Source organism: Nicotiana tabacum, chromosome 19, assembly GCF_000715075.1.
Source record: "Nicotiana tabacum cultivar K326 chromosome 19, ASM71507v2, whole genome shotgun sequence".
Classification (NCBI taxonomy): domain Eukaryota; kingdom Viridiplantae; phylum Streptophyta; class Magnoliopsida; order Solanales; family Solanaceae; genus Nicotiana; species Nicotiana tabacum.
Genome location: NC_134098.1, coordinates 95,312,156 through 95,332,380, shown reverse-complemented (window position 1 = coordinate 95,332,380; position 20,225 = coordinate 95,312,156).

Below are 20,225 nucleotides of genomic sequence, written 5' to 3'. Positions count from 1 at the left end.
AACATAAGATATATGCTTCAAGCTGAATAAATGCCGCACGATAAGGAATGAAAGAAGTGAATTCTTCCTACTAGCTTTGTAGCCTCTCAAAGATACGTACAGATGTCCCCGTACCAATCCGCAAGACTCTACTAAACTCGTTCGTGTCTCATAAAACTTATATACCCAGAGCTCTGATACCAACTTGTCACGACCCAAAATCCCACCACAGGCATCGTGATGGCACCTAGTCTCTAAGACTAGGTAAGCCGATTTCAATCACATTTTGAAGCCATTTTTTTTAATTAAATAAGTAATCAAAACTAACAGCGGAATAATTAAAAATATACAACCTCCCAAGACTAGTAGTATTGAGTTACGAAATCTAACTGAATACATGGGATGATCACGAGGACCGAATATACAATACTGTTTGATTAAAAATCAACAGTACAATGAAATGAAAAGACTCCAAGGGACTGCGACGACCAAGCAGCTCTACCTTGAATCCTTACAATCCCGCTTTAACTCTGCTCAAGTCTAATATCTCCGATACCTGGTTCTGCACAAAAATGTGCAGAAGTATAGTATGAGTACACCACAGTCGGTACCCAGTATGTATCAAGACTAACCTCAATGGAGTAGAGACGAGGTACAGTCAAGACACTCACTAATCTAATAACCTGTGCAATATAGCATGCAAAAATAATAGAAAACAAATAGCAGTAATAGGAACATCAATCAACTAGTGATTTAAACAGCAAGGTAACGGGAACACCATAAATATTGCTCAAACGAGTAATAAACACAGGTACAACCAATTAATCAGGTCCTTCAAAATATACATCTTTTATCTAAGTTATTCAATAAAAATCTTTGGAATATAATCCTATTAATTAAATATATTTCCGAATATAATTCTTTCAAGTAAATATCTTTCGAATATAATTCTTTCAAGTAAATATCTTTTGAATGTAATTCTTTCAAGTAAATATCTTTCAAATATAATTTTTTCAAGTAAATATCTTTCAAATATAATTCTTTCAAGTAAATATCTTTCAAATATAATTCTTTCAAGTACATACCTTTCGAATATAATTCTTTCAAGTAAATATCTTTCAAATATACTTCTTTTAAGTAAATATCTTTATAAAATAATTATTTCAAATAAATATCTTTCTAATATAATTCTTTCGAATAAATATCTTTCCAATATACTTCTTTCAAGTAAATATCTTTATAATATAATTCTTTCAAACAAATATCTTTCTAACATAATTCTTTCGAATAAAAGTCACCATGTGATGCCTCATTTAACTTTCCTGGCGTGAGGAATACATTTAACATATCACATCAAATGGCACGGTATTACCTTCGTGCACTTAGCTCATTCTCACCCAATATATATATTTGATTTAAATCAATTGGCACGGCAACACCCTTCGTGCATTTATATCTTCCTCACTGTGCATACATATAATAGTACCATCTAGGTGGGAGAAATGCCAATAACAATAAAAAAAATAAAGTGGAGGCACACATGAAGCAACAACGACTACAAGTCACACTAAAAACATAGGTGCACAATATCATCTTAAGATAAAGGCATGAATGTATACCAACAAAACGATATCACAATATAATGTATGTCTCTCGTCCTCACCTGCACAGAAACACCCTTCGTTCCATGAATATATGACAACATAAAAATAATTGCATGGCATCACCCTTCGTGCTTTTACTCTCATCCTCACCTGATAATATAAATGAAATAGCACGGCATCACCCTTCGTGCTTTACACTCTTAATGGAACGGCATCACCCTTCGTTCTTTACACTCTCAAATGGCACGACATCACCCTTCGTGCTTTACACTCTTCCTTACCAAGCAGATGTATATCATTAACAAGCAAGGTAGGAAGCATAAATAACATCAAGGAGAGTGTTTAAACCACAACACAATATAGCAATTCATATCGCAATTTCCACTGACCACAACCAAATTCCAAATATGTAGCAGAATTAATAAATTTGTCAACGAATAGCCCAAGGCTCCACACAACGTATATAAACCTCAAAAAAAATCAACAGAGGTGAAAAATACTCAGTATAGGGCAACGCCTTCATTAATCCAAATTCTTGATAATTATATTAACTCCTCAATTTAAACTAATTAATAAATATTTACAGATAAGGGTTCCATCATGGATTTAATTCCAAGAAAATATCAAATCAATAAACACACGGAATTCACGTAAAATCCAAGTTACAATATCAATAAATTTATTATATAAAATACAAATTTGACAAACACGGAACGAGGCGTGATAATTCAAGGATTTACTAAGCCAACAATTATCTAATTTAATACATAAGAATGCCAAACAATTTAAACCAAGAAAATTTGCACATATAAGCCTGAGTACGTACTCGTCACCTCGCGTACTCGGCTTTTCACATTTTACAAATGGCACATAAGACTTGATGCCTAAGGGGTAATTCCCCCACTCGAGGTTAAGCAAGACACTTACCTTTTTGAAGTTATGCCGATATTCCAAAATAGCATTCATTCTTGAATTGACCTCCAGACTGCCCAAATCTATCCAAATTATTTGTAGAACTTCATTAAAATTAATCGAAAATAATTCCGGATAATAATACGCCGACTTAAAAATTTATTCTAAAAAATCAACAAAAGTCAACGTGGGGCCCGCCCCTTTGAACCTGACATAATATTCATGAAATCCGAACACCCATTCCGATACGAGTTCTACCATACCAATTTTATCAAATTCCGATAACAACTCGACCTCCAAATCTTAATTTTTCGTTTTTGGAAGTCTTTGCTTAAATCTTGATTTCTTCCTTTTAAATCCGAAATAAATGATGAATATAACCATATAATCATGAAGTATAATCACTTTAGGATATAGAACACTTACCCCAATCCATATGGTGAAAATCACCTCAAATATCGCCTCAATCCGAGCTCCATAGCTCCATAGCTCCAAATATGTTAAAAATGGCTGAAATCTCAAAATATAGCTACTGCTCAGGTATTTACTCTTTGTGATTGCGGAAAATGCTTCGCGATTGCGAAGCACAAAAATTTTCACCCCAAAAATTGCTCTTCGCGATCGTGGAAAACCAATCGTGATCGCGAAGAACAAACTCCCCAACTCTTCCGGACAGCCTCAAGTATAATGGTCATAACTTTTTGTACAAAACTCCAAATGTTGAATGGTTTAACTTTCTAAAAACTAGATTCCAAAAACCCTCATTTGTTGTTCATCTCCCAATTCCTTATATATTTCGAGATATAAGCTTCCAAAATCAGCCCTATGCAACAGAGATTTCCAAACTCTTCGCGGACAGCCTATAGTATATCTAATATAACGTTTTATACACAACTCCAAATGACAAATGGTTTACTTTTATGAAAACTATACACAAAGGGCCACAACTTTTGTTTTTTGATCATCTCCAAATTTCTTATAGATTGCGAGATATAAGCTTCCAAAGTCGGGTCAGTGCACCAGAAAATTTCTTCTACGCGATCGCGAAAGGTCTTCCGCGATCACGATTCACTGGCCATTTTCCCCCATTTTGTGCTTCGCGATCGCGGCTAATTCCACGCGATCGCATAGCACACTGCTGTAGCCAAAAACCAGCAGCTATAAATGGCCTAGAAATGGTCTGAAACCACCCCGAAACTCACCCGAGCCCCTCGGGACCCCGTCCAATCACACCATCCAGTACCATAACATAATACGGACCTGCTCGAGGCCTCAAATCACATCGAACAACATCAAAACGATGAATCACACCTCAAATAAAAAACTATGAACTTTGAACTTTCAAATTCTATATCTTGTGTCGAAATACATCAAATCAATTCGGAATGACTTCAAATTTTTCAAAGAAGTCATAATTGACATAACGAAGCTATTCAAATTTCCAGAATCAGATTCCGACCCCGATATCAAAACGTCAACCCCCCGGTCAAACTTTTCAAAAATTTAACTTTCGCCATTTCAAGCTTAATTCCACTACGGACCTTCAAATAATTTTTCGGACACACTCCTAAGTCCAAAATCACCCAACGGAGCTAACGGAACTGACAGAACTCCATTCCGGAGTCGTCTTCACACATTTCTGACTATGGTCAAAATCCTAAAACTTAAGCTTCCGTTTTAGGGACCAAGTGTCCCAAATCACCCCGAATATTCTGGTAACTGAATTCAACCATGCACGCAAGTCAATACACATAATACGAAGCTACTCAAGACCTTAAGTCATTGAACGGGGCGTTAATTTTTAAAACGACAAGTCGGGTCGTTACTAGTTAATATTTACCCGCACGGAGCTATCGCTAGCAGTGAGGATAAAATCTACATGTAATTGTCTATGTATATATAATAAAATAACCTTAGATACTTAAAAGTTAAAACCACCATATCTCTGTATGGTTGATTCTTGTTGGAATTTAAACTAGGGCGCTCTACCACTTTATGGTAAGTTAAATAAATGAGTAACACCATTCAAAAATATAAAACTTATAAGGCACAAAAGGATGGAATAGCGGGACAAACATAAAACATACTGATAATATTATAAATTACTCCACCCTTATGACAACACACTAGGATGATGTCACGACCCAAAATCTCACATGTCATGATGGCACCCATCTAAATACTAGACAAGCTGAGAATCCCAATAAAACACCATATCTTTTAAGTTTGAAAACATAATATAGATATAAACACTCCCAAAACCCGGTGTCACTGAAAATATGAGAATCTAATATGAATACAAGTCTGACTGATAAAAAACGTTGTCTGACCGTATAGAACAATACAATTACTGAGAGAAAGAGAGAGTCAAGGTCAGCGGATGCCAGACAGCTATCTTGATAGTCTCCAATGGATTGCACTATGAGATCTAAAAATCGCCGTGTCCGAAAGTACCTGGATCTGTACAAAAGATATAGAGTGTAGTATGAGTACAACCAACTTAATAAGTAACAAGACTAACCTCTAGGCTGAAAATAGTGACGGGCTCCGCATGTACAGTCCAATACATAAATAATGGTACAGAAATGTAGGCATGATTTCAAGTTCAACAGATTAACTCAGTACTAGCAAAATAGATCAATTCTGCATGATATGAGAAATGTGACATCTCAGTGGAAAGACCTCATGTACTACTTGTCACTAAACATTTGGTCACTCGGTACTGTTTATGGCCAATCCAGCCCAAGGATATTCCATTCCGTATATATATATACACATCGACTAATAGTTAGTCACTCAGTACCGTATAAGACCAATCTAGCCCTGGGTAATTTTTCCCCAAATGTAAATGATACGGACAAGATCCATGTCCAGGAAAAATTCATCACAATATAAATAAGTAAGGCAACTCAATGCTCTGGGAAGTCCATCCCGAATATATAATCATCTACGCTCACTGGGGTGTGTACAGACTCTAGAGGGGTTCCTTCAACCCATGAGTGATATAAAGCTGTTATGGCCTACTGCAGGCGGGCAGTCCAGATCCGTATTATAATAAAGCCTATAAGGCCTGCAGCAGGCGGGCAGCCCCATTCCATATAGTAATAATATATATAAAGCCAATATGGCCTGCTGTAGGCGGGTAGCCACGATCCCATAATTATACTAACAATGGATGAATATGACTGAGTATGAAATATACATTTTTAAAACATATAAATTCAACAGAACACGACCCTGCGGGTCCCAAAATATCGGCACGTAACCCAATCATGATCTTTAATACGAGTCTCAGCTCAATTTTCCTAACACGTCGAAAATGTTTGGATAATAACATGATTCTTTAATTTTTACAACTTCACAGAATTTGTTCAAGTCACAATTTCTATGGTGCATGTCCACACGATCGTGAACTATCGTGTGAGTCAGCTCCAAACAATTTATATAACACAAAATTCGGGGATTCATACCCTCAAAACTAAGTTTAGAAGTGTTACTTACCTCAACTTTCAAGCTCCGAAAAGACTACAATGCTCCAATTGATTAAAATGTCCAAATATCGTCCACAATTCAATAGCTACCATTAGATACCCCAACTACATCAAAACAAATATGAAAAGATTCATAAATATCCATGTAGGTTTCATAATTAGGTAACAAGCCTTCAATCATCACAAATTATCCAATGGGCTCACCCATTAGCCTATTCTATTCCATTCTTATCATTTAATACTCATTTAGAGTCATTAATAATACTATGTTAATTACCCAACATCATCAAGTCACTATTCATTGCCTTCTCCAACAAAACTCTAGGTTCAAGAACATCCATTTCAAGAGCTAGTGTTGTATCTTATCCAAATGGTGATTCCCAATAAAATTCGCTCATCAATTAAGTTATCAAGTCTATTGGAATCATCAGAAACTCAAGACATATGTATTTATATCGATTCATCTCTATTTATCTTCTTCTTTAACCAAAAATGGCATTCTCAAGAACCACCCTTAGGATTCATACAATATCACATTATAACTTTAAATAAAACTCATAAATATGCTACCCATTGTCACGAGCCAAAATTTCCACATCCGGGACCGTGATTGCGCCTAACATTTCACTTGCTAGGCAAGCCAACGTTAGAATAATATTAGCCATTTTAAGCAATTTTAATTTAGTTAATAATAAAGAAATAAATGCGAAAATTAATTCTGAAACAAAGTGATTAATCCATAATAATAGCGATGTCTAAAAACCATCCCAGAACTGGTATCACAAATGCACGAGCTACTAGAATAATACAAATAAATGTCTGAATGAATAAAAAGCTATCTGAAAGAAATACACAACTATGATAAAGTGAAAGGGGACTTCAGAACTACGAACGCCATACAACTATACCTCAAGTCTCCTGCAAATAGCCGAATCCGAGCAAGTTTACTAGGTGCTGCTAGGATCAACTCCGGTATCTACACAAGTAGTGCAGAGTGTAGTATGAGTACAACCGACCCCATGTACCCAGTAAGTGCCGAGCCTAACCTCGACGAAGTAGTGACGAGGCTAATGCAGGTCACTTACATTAACCTGTACGCAATAATAATAATAATAGTAAAAATAATAGGAAAACATAAATAGAAATTTAATAGGTAAATCATTTCAACGGTCGAAGCCAACTCGACAGTCATAATCAATTATTATTTCAGTCAATTTCCATTGCGGCGTGCAACTCGATCCCACAATATATTCATATTCAATTCCGTTGCTGCGTGCAACCGGATCCTCATTATATGTTTTCAATCAATTCTGTTGCGGCGTGCAACCCGTTCCTCCAATATATTCACTTTCATTTCTGTTGCGGCGTGCAACCCGCTCCTCTAATAATATAATTTACTAATTCTTATAAAAGAAATTACTCCAATAAATGCAACAATTAATATGAAATTATAAGACAACAAACATACAACAATTATGATTTATTTAGAAATAAGTGATGACAAGTAGCAATTAATTGTAGAAATTAAGGAGGAAATATGCAATTTAATAATTAGTATGCTAAATGTCAAGTAGCAATTAAGTCACACAAATAAAATAAGCATGTAGCAATTATAGCATGGATTCAAGGCATACTATTGAGCAAGGAATATGAGAGAAAAAATTAATATAATAATTAATTCATGATTTAAAATAATTTATGATTTTCAAATAATTATGCAAATAATTATGTCCGATCAGGGTTAACCACGACACTTACCTCGCTTCACAACCACATTCAAGATTCCAATAAACCTTTGCCTCGCGAATTTGTGTCTGAAAGCTTCAAATCCGATCACAAATAATTCAATGTACTCAACACGAATCGTAGGAATTAATTCCATATGAAATTATAAATTTTTCGGATTAAAATTAGACATTTTTTTTAAAAATCGACAATGGGACCCACGTCTAGAATCCCGAAAAAACTCACAAAATCCGAACACCCATTCCGATACGAGTTCAACCATATAACAATTATTGAATTCCGACATCGGATTGCCTTCCAAATCCTCAATTAAAGTATTTGAAGATTTCTACCATTTTCAACTCAATCTTTACCAATTTGAACTCAACAATCTCCCCACAACCTTATCGGTACAAGCATGTATAACTAACACTCTCACATCCAAGAATCACACTCCCAATCACCCATCTTCACCCAAACTCGAAATTGGAGACTAGGGGTTAGAACCTTACCTCTTGGGTGAAGATCTTGTGATATTTCCTTGTTGGATTTCAAAGCTTGAACAAGATATTTTATGAAAAAAGCACTTGAGCTTCTTCCTCTCTCAAGAACACTCTCACTTATCTCTAAAATCATCAGATAATTACACCAAAATAAGCCCCAAAGCCTATTTATCAAAATGGGGCCGGGTTATGAAAATAGGAAAATGGACCCTCCGAACTCAGGTATGCAGTCGCACAATGGAGCGCACAATGGGTATGCAGGTCGCACAATGGACCACAAAACTGATGCCCAGAATAGGGCTACACTGGTTAGATCTGCGACCATTTTTCGGTCGCACAATCGGTTTTACGGTTTGCATAATGATTTTGCGGTCGCACATCTGACCGCAGAATCACATTCTTCCAGCCTTTGGTAATTTGGTTATAACTTCTTGTAGGATTGTCCAAATGATGAACGGTTTGATGCATTAGAAACTATACTCGAACAACTTTCATTTGATATGTTGATCATCACATAAATCTTTATATATATTTAGATATGCTTGTCCAAAGTTTTGTCTTGTGCGTACTCATTTGGAACTTTAGTCTATTATGAAATTTTCCAACTTAACTTAGACTTAGGCCTCTCCTTAGACCCCACATCACTTATAATATACCTCGTACAATTATTATCATATCAAATTGATATCCATCATATTAATAGTCCTCAAATGAGAAGTAGAGTCCTCCCCAAAACACATAATATAACTTATATCTTCTTTCACCCATTTCAATTTCCCGAATTTTTACTAACTCCCAAAATTTCCAAAAATTTCGCCAGAGTTTCCTTTGTAACTGGGCCTATCCACCTGCCCACCTGCCAGAGAATCTCAGAAATTAATCCTAACAACACATACATAATCCATTCAACGTAACAAAACATGAAAACAATACTAATAATGGCCTCATAAGAAATATATTACTAGAAAAGGAACGCCATTAATATCAACTATTCAGGTGATACGTAACTCATAACAGGTAAGCTCTCAACATTTTCATAGAACACAGAAATGAACGATTAAATTAAAGATGACATTTTTAGGTCGTCACATTCTCCACCTCTAAAATAAATGTTCGTCCTCGAACGAAATTAGAGAAGTACCTGAGCTGGTGAAAAGATGTGGATATTTGCTCCGTATGTCAGGCTCGGACTCCCAGGTTGCTGCCTCAATCAACTGACCTCTCCATTGTACCCGAACTGAAGGATAACTCTTAGACCTCAACTGACGAACCTGCCGAGCTAGAATAACTACTGGCTCCTACTCATAAGTCAAGTCTTTGTCCAATTGAACTGAGCTGAAATCTAACACATGGGACGGATCACTATGATATTTCCAGAGCATTGATACATGGAATACCGGATGAACTACTGATAAACTAGGTGGTAGTGCAAGCCTGTAGGCTACTTCACCCACCCTTTCAAGAATTTCAAAGTGTCCGATATACCTAGGGATCAACTTTCCCTTATTTCCGACTCTCATTACACCTTTCATAGGTGAAACCCGGAGCAATACTCTTTCTTCTTCCATTAATGCAACATCACGAACCGTACAGTCGGCATAACTCTTTTGCCTAGACTGAGCTTTGCGAAGTCGATCCTAAATAATCTTGACCTTATCCAAGGTATCCTCTACCAAATAAGTACCAAACAATCGAGCCTCTCCCGGTTTAAACTACCAAACTGGTGAGCGACATCGCCTCCCGTATAATTCTTTATATGGAGCCATCTTAATGCTCGGCTGGTAACTGTTATTATAGGCAAACTCTGCAAGTGGCAAGAACTGATCCCAAGAACCTCCAAAGTCTATAACACAAGAGCGAGGCATATCTTCCAATATCTGAATAGTGTGTTCTGACTGTCCGTTTGTCTGTGGATGAAATGCTGCACTCAGCCTAACCCGCGTGCCTAGCTCACACTATACAACTCTCTAGAAGTGCGAGGTGAACTGCGTTACTCGATCTGAAATAATAGACACGGACACACCATGAAGGCGGACAATCTCTCGGATGTAAGTCTGTGCTAACCGCTCTAAAGAATAGGTAATTGCCTCTGGAATGAATTGTGCTAACTTGGTCAACCTATCCACAATGACCCATACTGCGTCAAACTTTCTCTGAGTCCCTGGGAGTCCAACAACAAATTCCATAGTACTACGCTCCCACTTCCACTCAGGAATTTGTAACTTCTAAAGTAAACCACTAGGTCTCTGATACTCGTACTTAACTTGTTGAAAATTCAAACACCAAGGTATATATACAATTATATCCTTTTTCATTCTTCTCCACCAATAATGTTGCCGCAAATCTTGATACATTTTTGCGGCACCCGGATGAATAGAATACCAGGAACTGTGAGCCTCTTCAAGAATTAATTCAAGAAGCCAATCCACATTAGGAACAAAAATACGAACATGCATCTACAGAACTCCATCATCTCCCACATCAACCTGCTTGGCACCACCGTGCCGCACCGTGTCCTTAAGGACAAAAAAATGGGGATTATCATACTGTCGTTCTCTGATGCGCTCATACAAGGAAGACTGAGTGACTGTGCAAGCTAGAATTCGATTGGACTCTGAAATATCTAACCTCATGAACTAACTGACCACAGTCTGAACATCTGCAGCTAACGGCCTCTTACCAACCGGAATATACGCAAGGCTGCCCATACTCATAACCTTTCTACTCAAAGCATCGGCCACCACAATGGCCTTTCCGGGGTGATACAAAATGGTCATATCATAGTCCTTCAACAACTCCAACCATCTTCTCTACCTCAAATTGAGATCTTTTTGTTTGAACAGATACTGTAGACTATGATGATCAGTAAATACCTCACACGAGACACTGTAAAGGTAATGCCTCCAAATCTTCAACGCATGAACAATGGCTGCCAATTCTAAGTCATGAACAAGGTAATTCTTCTCGTGAACTTTCAACTACCACGACGCATATGCAATCACCCTGCCATCCTACATCCATACTGCAGTAAACCCAACGCGAGATGCATCAGAATACACCGTATAAGATCCTGAACTTGTGGGTAATACCAACACTGGCGCTATAGTCAAAGCAGTCTTGAGCTTTTGAAAGCTCAACTTATACTCGTCTGACCATATGAATGGGGCACCCTTCCGGGTCAGTTTGGTCAATGGAGATGCTATAGATGAAAATCCCTTCACAAACCGACGATAATAACCTGCCGGACCCAGAAAACTCCGGATCTCTGTAGCTGAAGTAGGTCTAGGCCAATTCTTAACTACCTCAACCTTCTTAGGATTCACTTTTATGCCTTCTGCCGATACAACATGCCCCAAAAAGTCAATTGAGTCCAACAAAAATTCACATTTTAAAAATGTGGCATATAACTGTATATTCTTCAAAGTTTGAAGCACAATTTGAATATGTTGCTCATGGTCCTCCCGATTGTTGGAGTAAATCAAGATATCATCAATAAATACAACCACAAAATAATCCAGATAGGGTTTGAATACCCGGTTTATCAAATCCATAAATGCTGTTGGGGCATTTGTCAGCCCAAATGACATTACTAGAAATTCATAATGCCCATATCGAGTCCGAAAATCTGTCTTCGGGACATCATATTCCGTAATCTTCAACTGATGATAGCCAAACCTCAAGTCAATCTTCGAAAATACCTTGCCACTCTGAAGCTGATCAAATAAGTCATCAATTCTTGGCAATGGATACTTGTTCTTGATCGTAGCCTTGTTCAACTGCCGATAATCTATACACATTCACATTGAACCATCTTTCTTATTTACAAATAACACTGGTGCACCCTAGGGCGAGACACTAGGTCTAATGAATCCCTGATCAAGCAAGTCTTGTAACTGCTCCTTCAATTCTTTCAACTACGGCGGGGCCATACGGTATGGTGGAATAGAAATGGGCTGAGTGCCCAAAGCCAAATCAATACAGAAGTCAATATCCCTGTCGGGTGGCATCCCCGGCAAATCTACAGGAAATACTTATGGAAATTCACGGAAAACTTGTACTAAGTCCATAGAAGGAACATCCGCACTAGGATCATAAATATAAGACAAATAGGCTAGACACCCCTTCTCGACCATACGCCGTGCTTTCACGTAAGAGATAACTTTTCTGGTGAAATGGCCAAGAGTCCCTTTCCACTCTATTCGAGGTAACCATGGCATGGCTAAGGTCACCGTCTTGGCATGGCAATCCAATATAGCATGATAAGGTGACAGCCAATCCATACCTAGTATGACGTAAAAATCTACCATGTCGAAAAGTAGAAGATCCACACTAGTCTCAAGACTCCCAATAGTAACCACGCACGAACGATAGACATGATTTACCATAATAGAATCTCTCACCAGCGTGGACACATATACAGACACACTCAGAGAATCACGAGGTACAACCATATATGAAGCAAAGTAGGAGGACACATAGGAGTAAGTAGATCCAGGATCAAATAAAACTGAAGTGTCTTTATGGCAAACTGGAATAATACTTGTGATCACGGCATCGAATGACTCAGCCTCAGGTCTAGCTGAAAAAGCATAAAATCGGGGCTAGGCCCCACTTGTTTGAACTATATCTCTGGGACTGGACATAGCTCGCTAGCCTCCACCTCTAACAGTCTGACCTCCACCTCTAACAATCTGACCCCTGGCCCTAGCTGGTCAGGCGGGCGATATGATGGCACGAGAATTTTGCTAAGATATGTTGCTCAACAACCTAGGGCAATGCTTCTAGATGCGGTGCCTCTAAAATTACCGGAATGATGGGGCGTCTAATATGACACTGGCCCTCTCTCATGTGAAAGAACCATCTCGATCCGCCTAGCGACATTGACAGCCGTCTGAAGAGAAATCTCACTCCTAGTCTCCTTGTCCATCTGTAGCGTGATAGGTTGAACGAGTCCATCAATGAACCTCCTTATCCTCTCTCTCTCGCTAGGATGTAGAAGAAGAGCATGACGGGCTGGATCTACAAAAATGGGTCTCATACTGAGTGACTAACATACTGCCCTGCTGGAGACACTCAAACTACTTGCGGTAATTCTCCCTCAGTATGATATGAAGGAACTTCTCCAGGAATAGTTGCGAGAACTGCTCCCAAGTAAGTGCAGGCGAACCAACTGGTCTAGTAAATACATAATCTTTCCACCACCTCTTGGCGGATTCAGTCATCTGAAACACAACAAAATCAACCCATTGCTTTCGACTATCCCCATGTTCTGCAATACTTCATAGCAGCGGTCAAGAAAATCATGTAGGTCCTCAGAAGGTGTACCACTGAAATGGATTGGAAATAGCTTGGTAAACTTGTCCAACCTCAACAAAGCCTCAGAAGACAAAGCAGGCCTATCACCGGCCTGTGCTGTAATAACTGGTTGAACTACCCTAACTGGATAGGCTACTAGAGCCTGATACTGGGGAGCCATCTAATCCAGAGCGTGAGTAGTGGGAGTCTATGCTCCTCCCCTAGCCTGTGAGACGGTTGGTGCCACTGGAAATATACCATTCTGGGCCACGACCTCCATAAGGCTAACCAAACGGACTAGAGCATCCTGAAGCACTAGAGTAGCTATGAATCCTTTCGGGACCTGAAATGGTCCAACCGGTACAGTATGAGCTGGAACCTCTGCTCTCAAATCCACCTGAGGTTCTACAATAAGTACTTCTGTTCGAGCTCTAGACTGAGCTCTACCTCTGCCTCTGCCTCTAGCGTGACCTCGACCTCGACCTCTACCCCTGGTCAGAGTTGTCATCGGGGGTTCTGGTCCCTATCCGTCGGTATATGTATTACGTGTTCTCACCATCTTTGAGAGAATAAGAGTAAAATGGTTCAAACATCGATGATATAATAAAATCGCACGATATAGTGGAATAGACGTGAAATTGTTCCTAAACTCCATAGCCTCTAGAAGATAAGTACAGACGTTTTCGTACCGATCTTTCAGACTCTACTAAGCTTGATCGTGACTCGTGAGACATATGTAACCTAGTGCTCTGATACCAACTTGTCACAACCCAAAATTCCTACCTTCGGGACCGTGATGGCGCCTGACATTTCACTTGCTTGGCAAGCCAACGTTAGAATAATATTAGCAATTTTAAACAATTTTAATTTAGTTAATAATAAAGAAATAAATGCGGAAATAAATTCGGAAATAAAGTGCTTAATCCATAATAATAGCGATGTCTAAAAACCATCCTAGAACTGGTGTCACAAGTGCACGAGCTACTAGAATAATACAAATAAAGGTCTAAATGAAAATAAAGCTGTCAGAAAGAAATACATAGCTATGATAAAGTGGAAAGGGACTTCAGAGATGCGAACGCCATGCAACTATACCTCAAGTCTCCTGCAAATAGCTGAATCCGAGCAAGTCTACTATGCGTCGCTAAGATCAACTCTGGTATCTGCACAAGAAGTGTAGAGTGTAGTATCAGTACAACCGACCCTATGTATCCAGTAAGTACCGAGCCTAACCTTGATGAAGTAGTGACGAGGCTAATGCAGGTCACTTACATTAACCTGTACGCAATAATAATAATAGTAACAATAATAGGAAAACAGAAATAGAAATTTAACAGGTAAATCATTTCAACAGTCGAAGCCAACTCGGTAGTCATAACCAATTATTATTTCAATCAATTTCCATTGTGGTGTGCAACCCGATCCCACAATATATTCATATTCAATTTCGTTGCAGCACGCAACCCGATCCTCAATATATGTTTTTAATAAGTTCTGTTGCGGCATGCAACCCACTCCTCCAATATATTCATCTCAATCAATTCTGTTGCGGCGTGCAACCCGCTCCTCCAATATATTCACTTTCATTTCTGTTGCGGCGTGTAACCCGCTCCTCCAATAATATAACTTACCAATTATTATAAAAGAAATTACTCCAATAAATGCAAAACAATTAATATGAAATTATAAGACAACAAACATACAACAATTATGATTTATTTAGAAATAAGTGATGACAAGTAGCAATTAATTGTGAAAATTAAGGAGGAAATATGCAATTTAATAATTAGTATGCTAAATGTTAAGTAGCAATCAAGTCACACAAATCAAATAAGCATGTTGCAATTATAGCATGCATTTAAGGCATAATATTGGGGAAGGTATATGAGAGAAACAATTACAATAATAATTAATTCATGATTTAAAATAATTTATGATTTTCAAATAATTATGCAAATAATTAATTTGATGACGTATAGACTATCGTCACCTCGCCTATACATAGTTCACATGAATTTCACATAACAAATAATTCAAGGGTTCTATTCCCTCAAGTCAAGGTAAACCACGACACTTACCTTGCTTCGCAACCACATTCAAGATTCCAATAAACCTTTGCATCGTGAATTAGTGTTCGAAAGCTTCAGATCCGATTACAAACAATTCAATATGCTCAATACGTATCGTAGGAATTAATTCCATATGAAATTACAAATTTTTCGGATTAAAATCCGAAATTTATTTTAAAAATCAACAGTGGGACCCATATCTCAAATCCTGAAAAACTCACGAAATTCGAATACCCGTTCCGATACGAGTTCTATACAAATATTATCGAATTCTGACATCGGATTGCCTTTCAAATCCTCAATTAAAGTCTTTGAAGATTTCTACCATTTTCAACTCAATCTTTACCCATTTGAACTCAACAATATTCCCACAACCTTATTGGTACAAGCATGTATAAATAATACTCTCACATCCAAGAATCACACTCCCAATCACCAATCTTTACCCAAACTCGAAATTAAAGACTAGGTGTTAGAATCTTACCTCTTGGGTGAAGATCTTGTGATATTTCCTTGTTGGATTTCAAAGCTTGAACAAGCTTTTTGATGAACAAAGCACTTGAGCTTCTTCCTCTCTCTAGAACACTTTGACTTCTCTCTAAAATTATTAGATAATTTCCCCAAAATAAGCCCCAAAGCCAATATATCAAAATGGGGTCGGGTTATGAAAATAGAAAAATGGACCTTCCGAACTTAGGTATGTTGTCGCACAATGGGCCGCACAATGGGTATGTAGGTCGCACAATGGACCGCAAAATAGATACCTAGAACTGGGCTACACTGGTCAGGTCTGCGACCATTTTGCAGTTCTCATAATGATTCTGCGGTCGCACATCTGACCGTAGAATCACATTCTTCTAGCCTTTGGTAATGTGGTCATACTTTCTTTTGGTAATTTGGTCATAACTTCTTATAGGAGTGTCCATATGACGAACGTTTTGAAGCGTTAGAAACTGGACTCAAAGACCTTTCATTTTATAGGTTGATCATCACATAAATACTTATATATATTTAGATATTCTTGTCCAAAGTTTGGTCTTGTGCGTACTCATTTGGAACTTTAGTCTATTATGAAATTTTCCAACTTGACTTAGACTTAGGCCTCTCCTTAAACCCCACAACACTTATAATATGCCTCTTACACTTATTATCATATCAAATTGATATCTATTATATTAATAGTCCTTAAATAAGAAGTAGAGTCCGCCCCTAAACCCATAACATATCTTATCTCTTTTTTCACCCATTTCAATTTCCAAATTTTTACTAACTCCCAAAATTTCCAAATATTTTTCTAGAGTTTCCTTTGTAACTAGGCCTATCCACCTGCGAGAGAATCTCAGAAACCAATCTTAACAACACATACATTGTAACGACCAGACCAATCGTTTTGAGCATTTACACTTCGCTTGGTTTTTTGAGGGCACGAGTAGCTTCGTATGATATATTATGACTTATGCGAATTGTCGGTTTGGGGTTTCAGGTTATTCAGAATTGATTTAAAAGAATGATTCTCAGCTAGAAGCTTTAAATTTGAAAGGGTTGACCAAGTTTGACTTTTTAGCATTTGACCTCGGATTGGAATTTTGATGGTTCCATTAGATCCGTTGGGTGATTTTGGACTTAGGAGCGCATCCGGATTGTGAATTGGAGGTCCGTGTTTGAATTTGACTCGAAATGGCGAAAGTTGAAATTTTAGAAAGATTGACCGAGAGTGAACTTTTTGATATCGGGGTTGGATTCTGATTCCGGAAGTTAGAGCAGGTCCGTGATGTTGACTATGACTAGTGTACAAAATTTGAGGTCAATCAGATGTGATTTGATAGGTTTCGGCATCTGTTGTGGAAATTTGAAGTTTCAAAGTTCATTGAATTCGAATTGAGGTGTGATTCGTCGTTCCAATGTTTTTATGTGTTTTGAGGCCTCGAGTAGGTCCGTGTTATGTTATGGGACTTGTTGACATATTTGGACAGGGTCGCGTGAGGCTCGGGAGTGTTTCAGATTGATTTCAGATCATTTTTCTTCATTTTAGTACTGCTGTGTACTGTAGTTTTCTAGTGTCTCAGTTCTTCATCGCGTTCACTTGGAAAGTGTCGCAAATGCGTGGTGTATTTTGAAGGCAGCAGCAATTGTTCATCGCGTAGAGTTGGGCAAGTCCACTTCGCGTTCGCGTATGGAGGATCTCGTTCGCGTAGTGTTGAGGTTAGCAGCTGGGAATTTGAGTGTTCTTCTATGAGATCGAGTAAGGTTAGTCGAGTTTGCGAATCTTTGGCAGCAGTGTTCATCTCGTTCGTGTGGGGTGCATCGCTAACGCGTAGAGACTTTTGTGGCAGTGTGAGTTTTATTCATCGCGAACATGATGGTTTTCCCGCGTTCGCGAAAGAAGACGTCTGGGCAGTGTATATAGTACTTTATTTCGAAGGTTTCAAACATTTTTACATTTTGGGAGCTATGCAGCTCGGATTGAGGCGATTCTTGGAGAAATTTTCATCACAAGGATTGGGGTAAGTGTTCTCTACTCGGTTTTGGTTATATTTCATGAATCTACCTTCGTTTTTGGTAATTGGATTGGGAATTTTAAAGAGAAAATTGGGGTTTTGGCCTAAAGTTTCATAATGTGAATTTTTGAGTTTTGAACATCGAATTGGAGTCAGATTTGAGTGAAACTAGTATGATTGGACTCGTAATTGAATGGGTTGTTGGATTTTTTTAAATTTTGTTGAGTTCCAAGGTGCGGGACCGGGTTGGGATTTTGGCCGATTTTGGGCTTTTGATTCAAGATTTGATCTTTTTCGATCGGGATTGGTTCCTTTAGCGTTGTTTGATGTACTTGAGTTGTTTATGGTTAGTTTCGAGCCGTTCGGAGGTCGGAACGTGTGGGATGGCATTTTGGAGCATCACTTGGCTTGCTCGGTGTTGGAATTGGCTTGTTCGAGGTAAGTAACTCTTCTAATCTTAGTGCTAAGGGTATGAAACCCCATAATACGTGTTATGTGATTGATATTGATGTGACGCACATGCTAAGTGATGGGCGTGTGGGCGTGCACCATGTGAATTAGGACTATGTTGTTTCTATGGCACTGTATAGTGGTCCTATTTTATGGATATCCGTGGTTTCACCGTGTTATAAAGTAATTGAGTTGTCAATCATGCAAGATATCATGTTTAGGCATTATGTCGATACTGTTTGGACCCATAGTTATCATCTCACTGATTTCATTAATATTTTGTACTCAGTCATATATTAATGTATTCATATCATATTTCAGTCTTAGTTGTTATTTATTGATACGTCATATCATTGTTGTCGGGCTAGTTTCATGGTATTGAGAGCCCGTGAGTGAGACTGGAGAGTGATGACTGAGTGAGGCCGAGAGACTGAGTGAGATTGATATTTTGGGATCGGGCTGCATGCCGCAACACGTTATATTGCTATTTTGGGATCGGGCTGCACGCCGCAGCATGTTATATTGATATTTTTGGATAGGGCTACACACCGCAGCGATATAGCGCTTGGGATGAAAGGAGCCCCTCCAGGAGTCTGCATACCCCCAGTGAGCACAGTCGACTATAATCAGGGATCGGGCTGCATGCCACATAGGGTATTGTACATCGCTGAGTGATTGAGTGTGCTGAGCATAGTGAGAGAGAATGCGAGACAGTGAGGTTGAGTACTCTAAGAGTGTAAGTACATGAGCTCATCATCGAGAGGCATTGCATTTGACAAGCGTACTTGTGATACATGCATAGAGGTGCATTTCCTTCTGCTACCCAGTTGTGGGGACATTTATGATTTTACCTGTATCTTGACCTGTAGGCATAGAGACATACTTTACCCATGCAATCTGAAAATGAAACAACTTACTTATTATTAAAAGAAGTTTTTGGGAAAAATCACAGTTTTCAAACTTACTCGTATTTTGGCTTTTTCGGTAAAAGATTTGGGTTTTCACTCAGATACTTGAAAAGAAATGAGTACTTTTTCTGGAAATGTGAACAAACTGAGCCTTTTATTTCTGAGATACTCTTTTATTACTTGTACTATGCTGTTATGTTGAGTTGTGGAATATTGGTGTTGGACCCGACCTTCGTGTTAGCTCGTCACTACTTTCAACCTAAGTTTAGGTTTGTTAGTTATTAAGTACATGGGGTCGGTTGTACTCATACTACACTTTTGCACCTTGCGTGCATATGTTGGATGCTGATATTGTTATGTTCGATGGGAGCTGGATTGAAGATGTACCTGCGTCCCGGCTGTAGCTGCCTTATGTTCGTGGTCGTTTTAGATCTGTAAAACTCTATTTATGTACTATTCAAACAGACTATGTATTTATTTCATTTATGCTTTGTAAACTCTATTCTTATAAGCTCATGATTTGTACTACCGGTTCTTGGGGAATGTATTAATTGTTATTTGAATTGGTTAGTGGTTAATTGGCTTACCTAGTGGGTTGGGTTAGCTACCATCACGACTTGGAGGATCGCGTTCGCGTAGTGTTGAGGTTGGCAGCTGGGAATTTGAGCGTTCTTCTATGCGATCCCGAAGCTTTGGTAGCAGTGTTTATCGCGTTCACGTGGGGTGCATCGCGAACGCGTAGAGACTTTTGTGGCAGTGTGAGTTTTATTCATCACGAACGTGTTGGTTTT